Consider the following 11,699-nt stretch of genomic DNA (forward strand, 5'->3'; position numbering starts at 1 on the left):
CTGGAGAGGCTGAGCCACTGGGCTGTATAAGACACCTAGCACACAAAGCCACTATCAACTCAGGGAAGCAACCAAAATGCAGAGACAAAGAAACAGGTCACAAAACAAAGAAATGGAGGAAAGCAAATGACTGGATATAGAATTCAAAACCATGGTTATAAGGTATTTCAAGAATTTTCTAGAAAAGGCCGATAAATTTAGTGAGACCCTCAAGGATATGAAAAAGTGCCAACTAGAAATTAAGCATACACTGACTGAAATAAAAAGTAATATACAGAGATCCAACAGCAGACTAGAGGATCGCAAGAATCAAGTCAAAGATTTGAAATACAAAGAAGCAAAAAACACCCAACCAGAAAAGAAAAAACAATCCAAAAATATGAAGATAGTGTAAGGTTCCTCTGGGACAACTTCAAGCATACCAACATCCGAATTATGGGGGTGCCAGAAGAAGAGAGAGAGCAAGATACTGAAAACCTATTTGAAGAAATAATGACAGAAAGCTTCCCCCACCTGGTGAAAGAAATAGACTTACAAGTCCAGGAAGCGCACAGAACCCCAAACAAAAGGAATCCAAAGAGGACCACACAAAGACACATCATAATGAAAATGCCAAGAGCAAAAGACAAAGAGAGAATATTAAAAGCAGCAAGAGAAATACAGTGAGTTACCTACAAGGGAGCACCCATACGATTATCAGCTGATTTCTCAACAGAAACTATGCAGGACAGAAGGGAGTACCAGGAAATATTCAAAGTGATGAATAGCAAGAACCTACAACTAAGATTACTCTACCCAGCAACGCTCTATCAGTCATAATTGAATGTCAGATAAAGAGCTTCACAGACAAGAAAAAGCTAAAGGAGTTCATCACCACCAAACCAGTATTATATGAAATGCTGAAAGGTATTCTTTAAGAAGAGGAAGAAGAAGAAAAAGGTAAAGATAAAAATTGTGAACAATAAATACATGTCTATCAACAAGTGAATCTAAAAATCAAGTGAATAAAAAATCTGTTGAACAGAGTAAACTGGTGAATATAATAGAATCAAAAGGGAGTCGACTGACAATTCTCATCGAAAGGGAGTCGACTGACAATTCTCAAGGGGACAGGGGTGTGGGGGTGTGGGAAGAGACTGGACAAAAATCCGACACCTATGGATGAGGACAAATGGGGGTTGGGGAGTAAGGGCAAAGGGTGCGGTGAGAACTTCGTGGAGGGGAGCTATGGGGGGAAAAAGGAGGAACAATTGTAATAATCTGAACAATAAAGATTTATTTTAAAAAAATTACCCAATCACTTCACATGGAAAGACGTGATCTTTTTCTGTATCCAGGAAGCTTTGGATTTGCCAACCCCTGTCCAATTCTTCAGCCTACACTTTGCAGTAGGAAAAGGCTTTGAACTTTCAAAATCTATTACACAGCTTAGTACACAAATGGAAAGTTAGCACAAAAGTTGCTGAGGATTTGGTGAAGAATAGACAACTCTGAGTTTCCAAATGATTACAAGATCTTATTCCAATTAAAATGCTGTCAAGCCCTTGACTGGTTTGGCTCAGTGGATAGAGCGTCCGCCTATGGACTGAAGGGCCCCAGGTTGGATTCCAGTCAAAGGCATGTACCTTGCTTGTGGGCACATCCCCAGTGGGGGGTGTGCAGGAGGCAGCTGATCCATGTTTCTCTCTCAGCGATGTTTCTGACTCTCTATCCCTCTCCCTTCCTCTCTGTAAAAAATCAATAAAACATATTTTTTTTTAAATGCTGGCAAGCAGAAACATATTGGAAGTTAGCACAATCTTGATTGCAAATGTTTTATTAAAAAGAAAAGGAAACTTTAGGTCAAATTCAATTATGTACATTGATACAAAAATATTAATAAATGTCATATTACCATTGAGGAGAGAACAGAGTCAATGATTAGAACACACTCATGGTTCAAAAATAGAAATAGATTTTTGCTAATTTTTTCTACATCGGAATAAGAAATTGGAATAAAATTAAAATGCAGTGATATTTTTATAACTGTATATATATATATACACACACACACACACACACACACACACACACACACACACACACTAGAAGCCCGTTGCACGAAGTTTCGTGCAATAGACTTTCCTTCACCTGGCTGCCAGCACCAGTTTTAGTCTGGCCACCCGCCAATCAAGTGCCTACGGAAGGCTGAGGGCGGGACTTGGGAGGCGCTCCTATCGGGGGTGGCCAGAGGAAAACTGGTGCTGGTGGAAAACTGGTGCCAGCAGCCACGCAATCGGCCACCCCGAGTTCCGAGTTCCGCCAGTGTCTTCCGCCAGCCCCATGGGTCCTCCTGCAGCCCCGGCCGTTTAGGCGGGGGGAGGGGGGGGAGGACTCGCGAGTTCCCCCCCGCTCCCCTCCTCCTACCGCTAGCCAATCGGCCACCCTGAGTCCCGCCCCCCGTGCCTCCAGCCGGCCCAATCGTGGGCGTAGCGGAGTGATGCAATTTGCATATTGCCTTTTTATTATGTAGGATATCTTCTGATTCAGTTCACAGCATTCAGACCAATGTTTCTCAAACATTAATATGCAGAGAAATCACTTTGCGATCCTGCTGAAATGCTGCCTCTAGTTTAGTAGGTCTGGAGTGGAGCTGACATTCTGCATTACTCACAAATTCTCCTGTGCGACCCACGCTGGGTCCCAGGGCCACACTAACCAGCGGTGTGGGAAATTCCACTCTGACAGATAGTATATCTGTCCTGGGTAAAATTATTTCTGTTTACGTCGTCTAGTTAAACCAATTCTCTAGTTAGAGTCAAAACAACACCAGAAATTAATCTTAGAGATCTTCAGCAGAATATACTTCTCAATTTCAGTTCAAGTGTGGCTTCTGCACATTCATTAATGAAAGTAAATTTCTGTTTCCCAATTTAGAAGGTTCAGCTTTTCTTCTTGTTCAACCTGCTGTGATCACGATCAACGGTGCTCGACAACAACAAGCAACTGAGGCACACTGAGAATCTATGCGCTTTCTTATTGAATTTATTGGCTTAACTTTGGTTAATAAGATTATGTAGGTTTTAAGTGTACAGTTCTATGATACATCCCCTGTACTGTATGCCTGTAAAAACGAGTTAATTGAGGCAGACTCAGGAAAGAATGCGTTTTTCAAAAGTAGAACTAATTTAAAAATCTGGATTTTGAAAAGTTTTTATTTTGTTAAATCTTTCCATTCTTATCTTTTCTTTCCTGATTTTTTAAAATAACGGAAAATGGGACCAAAAGTCAGTTTGATGATGAGCTTGTGGCCAAGCCCGAGGGTTTCTTTTTTGAGCAAGAAAAACTATTATTTATTTTAAAAGGACAACAACATCTGACGTGGAGGTGCCGGGGATTGAACCCGGGGCCTCGTGCATGCTAAGCACGCGCTCTACCACTGAGCTACACCCCCTCGCAGTGAAACTGGCCGCTCCCGAGAATATACTCAGGCCTGAAACAGCCATTTAAGACCAGGAACCGCGCCCAAGTACACTTGGAGTCCGCTGTCTGCGATCCGAACCCACCAAAAGTCCTGCCTCCGGCCCTGCGGCCCCCACAGGGGTCCTGCGGGCGCTCCCCGCCGCCCCTCGAGGGGCCGAGATGAATTTTCTCTCGAGTCTCTCCCTTTCTCTCCCGGCGGCTCGCAGGGCCTGCGAGGAAGTCACGCATTGTGATGCGGGGTACCGAAGCAGGGCTGTGGCTGCGGGTCGCGGAGAATAGGGGGCGCGCCCCTCGCGGGAGACACCCCGCGGGCCCCCGGCGAGGTCCGGGCGGGGTCCGCCCGGCGCGGCTCACCGACCGTCTTCTCCGAAGCTGTGAGCCTCTCCCTTCCAGCCCAACAAGCAGAGCCGCAGCTCCCATTGGGGGAGTCGCTTACATAAGAAAGAACAAAAGCCGTAATAAAGCAATGTGAATAAGACCTCCAATCAGAAGTTAATAGGTTAATGTAACAGTGAAAAATAAATGAATCCAATTCTTAGCTCAAGATGTTGCAAAATAAGCCAAAAGAATGTAAAAATAAGGTTTGATTGAGGCAAACTCAGGAAATAATGCGTTTTTAAAAGAAGAACTAATTTTAAAAATCTGGATTTTGAAAAGTCAACAAAGTAGACAAACTTCTAGCCAACCTAATCTAAAAAAGGGGTGGGGGGGTGCAAATACACCAGTTAGAGCTGACTAGGAAGAAGAAACCATCTAAACATACCCTTTTAGGCTGGTGCCGTCTGAAGGCTCAGCCCATCCGGTATCCAGATGACTTAATAAATTTATAAATTTATAATCCCCTACAGACTTTTCAAAGTCAAGAGCAAGGGCCCCGCCTAGAACTCCTGGTCTGGTGCCCAGGTCACAAGCATGGAGCCGACCCTGAGCTTGGTTCAAGGGGCCGTGCCGCCAGGGCCCAGGGCAGACTCCCAGGCTGAGCGTCAGTGACGTGTCTAGTCAGTGTGAGGTCTCCTGGATTTGACGACACTGCCGTTAGGCAAGAAACACGCTTTGTTCTTAGGAGGCACACACTAAGTGTTAGGGTAAAGGGGCATAATGGCTGGGACTTGTTCTTGAATGGTTCCAAAGAAACACTGTTGTTGTTGTTTTTAAAGAAAGAAAGAAACCAAATTTGGCCAAATATTAACAATTGGTGGCCCTAGCTGGTTTGGCTCAAATAAACTCACAAAAAATTATTTGCAAGTTTGAATGTTTTTTACATTAACAGAGCCAAACTGTCGACTATTGCCGGGAAGCAGAATCTCAACGCGTTGAGACAATATCCCGGAGCAGGTGGTTTTCCACCTGGTTTTACACTTTACCATCAAGGAGGAGGTGTGACAGGATTTCTCTGTTGCTAGGTGAGGGAGGCCGGAGGAGGCAAAGGGGGGAAGCTCTGGGATGGGATAAGGAGTGAAATGGCAGACAGTGCTGCTTTTACACAGGCGGGTGCAGGACAATTTACAGTCAACAGAACAGGCAACAGCACCAGAGGGAGTCTGGCCTGCACCCTGGCACCGTGCGTTGTGGCTGAGGGGCCGGGGAAAAAAAGCTACAAGCTACCCTGACGGCTCACAGGTGTGATCTTAGATGCCAAAAGAGAAAGGGCTCAGGAAAGATCGAAGCTGACCTTTGTCAGGGAAGATGCTGGCCCAGGACATGACTACCCACTAAAAACTGCTTTTTTAATTAAAAGTTTTTAATTTCAGACCATCCTTTCTGGTTACTTTAGGTCTCTGAGTGTGCAAAGCCTCCACGCAGGCCCTCCCTTGAGCTCATTAGGTCAGCATGTGGCCCCTTTTGTCCACACATCCCCCTTTTGGTTATAAATCAATCCAAAGGATGCATTGGTGACCAACCTTTTGGTTGAATAATGGAGTCCCATGATGCTAGGAAGGCTCATTCCTAGGATGTCTCAGTGTCAGCATGTCTTGCTGAACAGGTGGACCACTGGGGATGGGGCAAGACCATAACCTTAGATGGCATTTAAGGTTGAATTATTATTATTCAAAATAAAAGGCAGGTAAATGGGAAGCAGTCAGATCCTATATATGTCCTTGTTAAAACGTATTCTGGATCATTTCTAAATTTTGAGCCACCATGATCCGAGTCTTTTTGCTGTTTGTCCAGTTTTGTTTTTCTGTATCTAGTATAAAATTTACATACCAGGAACAAAAGTAACAATAAACCATTAACACTGATTAGAAACAGAAAATGTCTAATACTAGACAAGGAAGGGTCTGAGGGGAACAAGCATCCCAGCCAACTGAAAAACCCTTTACGTGTATTATCATAATCTTTTATTAAGCTAATTACATGTTTTCCTCCTTCACCCACTGTCAGCTGTACCTTATGATATGTTTGGCCAGATAAATTAAGACTTTCTACTATTTTATTATGCAGAACCTCTAATTTTCCTTCTGGGCAGTTAGTTTCATCCATCCCTATAGTTAGACAATACTCATCTGAAACACTCAATTAGATTAGAGCTGTATATAATTCTACCAGGGGAATTATTGGGGAGTGTCTTGGAGGAGTTTGCCCAAGATGGGTCCTTTATAATAGATACAGCCTGAAAAAATGTACCAAAGCTTATAATGACAGTAGAAGACCAGTGTGTGGGCAATAAAACATTAAACTTCAATATCAGAGCTGATAATCAGAATATCATTGTCTAGTAGGTGGGAAAGATTAGCAGGCCCAAGTTATATGTTTTTCATCTCTAATAAGGGGGGGAGGTACAGGAAAGCAAATGTTGTTCCACTAGGAAACCACAGGAGGATAATGGCAGTGAAACTCATCTCACTCACATTCAATCAGTAACACTGGTGACTTAGAACAAGGCTGGAGCAGCATCAGTTTGTGAGCACACAGGCCTCGTGGCGTCTTGCCTCCTCCCTGGTTGGCGGCTGCTCATCCGTGAGCTGAAGGTGAGTATCAGAGACCTAACCATTCGCGTTGGGTGCCTGAGACGGTGAGGTTCCTTTAACACTGTTGGAGAGAGTGTTTAATTAATGCATTTCCCAACGGACAAAAATCTGCAGGTTGTAAGTCATGGTCTTTGAATCTTTGTCTCTTGAGAATACTATGAAATGAATGTTACTAATTTATTAGTTTCTATAATACAGAATGTCTGCTTTTTAGTTTTCCTTATATTTAGGAAACAAAAGATTAAAAAATCAACAATATTTTAAACAGAGTCATAAGAATAATAATTATTCTCAGTTAATTTGGTCCCATAACCATTTTTGTTTATCCTGATTATTTGTCAGTATTTTTTTTATGAATTCAGTTATTCCTTGAAGTTCTATAAATCCTCATGCAGTTCAAAGATCTGACCTGTTTAGAAGCCTTCAACTTAGAGTAAGTCAGAGTCCTTTTCATGGATTTTTCTTAAAATATAACACACCTGCAAATGCATCAAAATAAAACAATGACTATCTATAAATGACAAAGCTTAAAGTGTCCTGGTTATAGATTTGATCATAATTTAATTGATTAAAAAAACCTTAGTTTTTCTATAAGATATAACATTCCAACACAATAATTTCTTGGTAATTAATAATTACTGTAAAATGATATAGAGAATAATATAAAGTCTATATATATTTAGTTTCAATATATAATTTCAGCATATAAAGAACAAATAACATGTAAGGCTTTAAACGTTGCACATGGCTGATCAGAAGTGTGCGTTAAGCATTGAAAATAACTCATAAACCCCCAACATGTGGAGCACAAATACCCAGAGTTCACTGCCAGGCGGCCACCGGGAACCATCTCTCTTGGCTTGCCTGGTGTCCCTGAATGGACACATGCTACCCCTGAGAGTTTCCTGTTTGAACTTGGCCCTGGATCTTTGTAAGTTCCTTTCTGGAGCAGACTGAAATTTCTAGAACATCGAGGAGACATCCCAGAGGAGTGTTTTTTGGGGGGAACAGAAAAAGAATTCCTCATGGTGTAAATTACGAAGAGGAGGTAAGCAACAAAGCTAGACTGAGGGAGGGCGTCCCAGCCATCGAGTCAGGCTCTGGGGGGAGAAAGACAGTCTGATCTAAGTGTTGTGCTTCGCCAAAATGAGGAAGAATGTGGGACCTGTCCCAGGCCAAGGCCGAACTGGAGAGGATTTCTGGCCAAGCGCTAGGTCTTGGTCTGAGAGGGAAAATGGCAAATCAGAAATCCAGAGGATGATCCTATTGTGTTGCAGTGGAGATGGAATGAGCTGGTGTTGAGTGCAGGTCAGCAATGCAGAAGGAGAGGTCCCTGATCTGCGGCCTCCTTGGCTGGCTCTGGAGGGCCACTAAGAGGGAGGCCTAATGGAGGCCAGCAATCGAGTCGCCGAGTAGGATTGGGAATTAAGTCCAGGTCGAGCTGCTGCTGTCTGCTGCTCTCTGAGTAGCAAACTCAGGGTGACCAAAGCTGGGGCGATGTCTTCCCTTCCCCATGGAACCCTTCCGGGTTTTGGCATCAAATGTTAGGGTTGCTGAAGGAGGAACGCAGGAAACCAAAGTGGTAAAGAATAACGAATTTGTTAGGTCATCTGTATACCAGATGGACTGATTCCAAAAATGGCACCAGCACCCAAGGATGGGAAGTTAGACATTTTTTTAAATATATTTTTATTGATTTCAGAGAGAAAGGGAGAGGGGGAGAGAGAGAGAAAATGATGAGAGAGAATCATTGATCAGCTGCCTCCTGCACACTCCTACTGGGGATTGAGCCCAAAACCTGGGCATGTGCCCTGACCAGGAATCGAACCGGACCTCCTGGTTCATAGGTCGACGCTCAACCACTGAGCCCCGCCAACTGGGCAGGGAGTCAGAGATTTTAAAGGACTCCAGATGGGCTTTTTTGGCCAGGAATTCTCTGGACAGTCTGGATCCTGGACAAGTCTGGAGGGGAAAGATAATGGTCTTAGCAAACTGAATGTGGTCTAAGCGAACGGGAATGTCGGTTGTGAAGTGTCTAAAGGTCAGTTCCCAGGGGAGGGGGTATTGATTCAATTATGTGATCAGACCTAACAATCGTGTAACTGGACAACCAGGGGGTCCAGGCTGCCTGTCACTACTTGAGCCAATTAAGCAGAGACAGATAGAATCCTATATGAGCGTTGATTCCAATCCTGCGGGCAGTGTGGGGGAGCAGCAGGTCAGCCACAGACATCTGCTCTGCCCCCCCATAAGCCAGCTGCTAATATTGGGTAGAAGGACAAAGATCACGTGGGAAATAGGCAATGAGGGCTGGGGCAGGACTCCATTGTTTGGGGAAAGATGATCTTTTTGTTTGGTTGGTTTTTGTTTTATTTTTTTATTGATTTCAGAGAGGAAGGGTGGAGAGAGAGAAATATCAGTGATGAGAATCATGCATCAGCTGCTTCCTGCACACCTCCTACTGAAGATCGAGTCGGAAACCCGGGCATGTTGCCCTGACTGGAATGGAACCCGGACACTCCATCCACTGAGTCAAACCGGCCAGAGTAAGAAGATTGTTCATCTTTCCATGTTAATGGGCAGCTCCTGAATGAGAATGGACCGCATTCCAAGGTTGGCTCCCAGGTCCCAGGCGTGTACAGCCCCCAGCCAGGTCAGAGTGTGCTTTCTTTAACCAACACAAGGCAATCACGGTTAAAGAGCAGGATTAATGTTTCTTATAACTATAGCTGGTCCCCAATATTCTATTTCTGCCCCTGATAGCAGGAGGTGAGAGGAGTTAGCGTGGCACACAGGCAGGCAGGTGCGGTGGGGGAGCAGCCGGGCCGCAGGAACAGCCGCGCAGAAACCTGAAACTGTTTCTGGACTCTGCGGGAGGCATGGCCCCGGGAGGGCCTGGGCAACGGCGACGGGTGCCTAGAAACGAAGTTCAGACCGGAACCGAGAACAAGCGCAGAAACAGGGCCAGCCCAGCCCCGCTGGCAGGAGCAGGGAGGAGTCCTCAGGCGGCCGCGCGGCAGCCCAGGGCGGGACCCTCCCGGTGAGGGAAGCCACACTTGGCTTAAATCTTCTGGTCCGTGGAGCTCATTCTCCGCTGTCTGAAGACGCGACCCTGGGAAGGTCTGGGCTCCCGCTCCGGGCCTCGGGGCCTCCAGCAAGGCTGGCTGAGCCTGAGGCGGAGGAGCAGAGACCGTCCATGAGCTGGAAGAGGAGGACGTCCGGGTGCTGAGTCAGCCGGAATGAGCCGGCACAGGCGTGGAGTCTCAGCGGGAAGGCGGGAGGTGTGTGGGCGGGAAGAGATCAACCAAAGAGCTTGTACACATGTAAGCATCGGCCAGGGACACCGACAATGGGGGGGGGGGGGGGGCTAGAGGGGGTTAATGGGGGGAGTATACTAGTATGTAATACTTTCAACAATAGAGAATTAATTTTTTTGAGAGAGAATAAACCCCATTTTGGTACGTCAGCATAAAGCTGATGAATAGTCTATTGAAACCCTTCCCTAAGACCGCCCCTAAACGCCCAGCCTTTAAAATTCCTCAAAACTGCCCGAAAGGCGTAGCTCAGTGGTTGAGCACTGTGACCTATGAACCAGGAGGTCATAGTTCAACTCCTGATCAGGCCACATGCCTGGGTTGTGGGCTCGAACCCCAGCTTGCAGGAGGCAACCAATCAAGGATTCTCTCTCATCATTGATGTTTCTATCTCTCTCTCCCTCTCCTTTCCTCTCTGAAATCAATAAAAATATATTTAGAAAATAAATAAGGCCCAGCCTGGCCAGAGTTGCTCAGTGGTTGAGTATCAGCTGGTGAACCAAGAGGTTACTGGTTTGATTCCTGGTCAGGACATATGCCCAGGTTGCAGATTTGAACACCAGTAGGGGGTGTGCAGGAGGCAGCCAATTGGCATTTCTCTCTCATCATTGATGTTTCTATTTCTATCTCTCTCTCCCTCTCCTTTCCTCTCTCTCTAATATCAATAATAATTTTTTTTTAATTTCTTTATTGATTAAGGTGTCACATATTTGTCCTCATCCCCCCATTCCCATCCCACACCCCTCCCCACGGATGCCCCCACCCCCCTGTTGTCCTTAACCATTGGTTAGGCTCGTATGCATGCACACAAGTCCTTTGGTTGATCTCTCCCCTACTCCCACCCTCCCCTACACTCCCTCTGAGGCCCGACAGTCCAGTCGATGCCTCCTTGTTTCTGAGTCTGTTCTTGTTCATCAGTCTATGTTGTTCATCATTTCCCCTAGATGAGTGGGATCATGTGTTACTAGAAATCTAATCTAATAATAGACAAATATGCAAATTGACCATACCTCCGACACACCCACAAGCCACGCCCACAAGCCACGCCCACCATCCAATCAGAGCGAGTATGCAAATTAACCCAAACCAAGATGGCTACAGCCTCAGAGAGCAAGGTTTCCTAGGTAACAGAGGAAGCCAAGCTTTCTGCCAGCCGTTGCAGGCCTAAGCCTCCGCTCAAGCTACAAAGTTTCAATTATAGAAGGTAAACAAATTCAAACAAATGGCGGCAGAATGGAGCTTGAGAGAGCAGGCCAGGGTTGCCGCTGGCAACAGGCGGCAACAGGGGAAGCAAAGCTTTCCACACACCCTGGTCGGGCCCACCCGCTTAAGGCAACAAAGTTTCAATTATAACCCCAACACAAATGGCTTCGGGCCTCGGAGGGAGCCCCAGGCTTGGCTCTGCCCCAGGCTACAAAGTTTCAATTGTAGAAGGAAAATAAATTCCAGATACCAGGGCCTCCGCTTGGGTTGCCAGGGCGCGTGGCCCGCCTGCAAACCACCACAGGCCCCTCGCTCAGGCCGCCCCACGCCCCCAGAGTACCCCACCCTGATCCGGGACACTCTTCAGGGCAAACCAGCTGGCCCCCACCCCTGTACCAGGCCTCTATCCTATCTAATAAAAGAGTACTATGCAGATTGATCATCACTGCAACACACAATATAGCTGCCCCCATGTGGTCAAAGATCCTGCCCCCATGTGGACACAGGATGGCCACCACAAGATGGCCAGCAGGAGAGGGCAGTTGGGATGCACCTGGCCTGCAAGGGAGGGAAGTTGAGAGGGACCAAGCCTGCAAGGGAGGGCAGTTGGAGGTTATCAACCCTGCAGGAGAGGGCAGTTAGGGGTGACCAGGCCGGCAGAGGAGGGAAGTTGGGGGCAAACAGGCTGGCAGCAGAGTGGTTAGGGGGTGATCAGGCTGGCAGGCAGAAGCGGTTAGGGGCAATCAGG

At 46.2% G+C, this 11,699-nt stretch overlaps 1 long non-coding RNA gene and 1 other non-coding gene across 2 annotated transcripts in view; both read right to left on the reverse strand.

Annotated features, from left to right (window-relative positions):
• LOC129150464 (uncharacterized) overlaps nt 1-6,906 on the reverse strand; it is a 34,352-nt gene extending 27,446 nt beyond the window's left edge. The window contains exons 1-2 of the long non-coding RNA XR_008557221.1: nt 6,844-6,906; nt 6,315-6,495 (exon numbers count right to left, since the gene is read on the reverse strand). This is a non-coding gene — a long non-coding RNA (uncharacterized LOC129150464). The remainder of the gene's footprint in view (nt 1-6,314; nt 6,496-6,843) is intronic.
• Nucleotides 3,362-3,433, reverse strand: TRNAA-AGC (transfer RNA alanine (anticodon AGC)). Its single transcript has one exon. It is a non-coding gene; the product is annotated as a tRNA-Ala (tRNA).
• Nucleotides 6,907-11,699: the final 4,793 nt, after the last annotated feature.

This window comes from Eptesicus fuscus, chromosome 10 (assembly GCF_027574615.1).
Source record: "Eptesicus fuscus isolate TK198812 chromosome 10, DD_ASM_mEF_20220401, whole genome shotgun sequence".
NCBI lineage: Eukaryota > Metazoa > Chordata > Mammalia > Chiroptera > Vespertilionidae > Eptesicus > Eptesicus fuscus.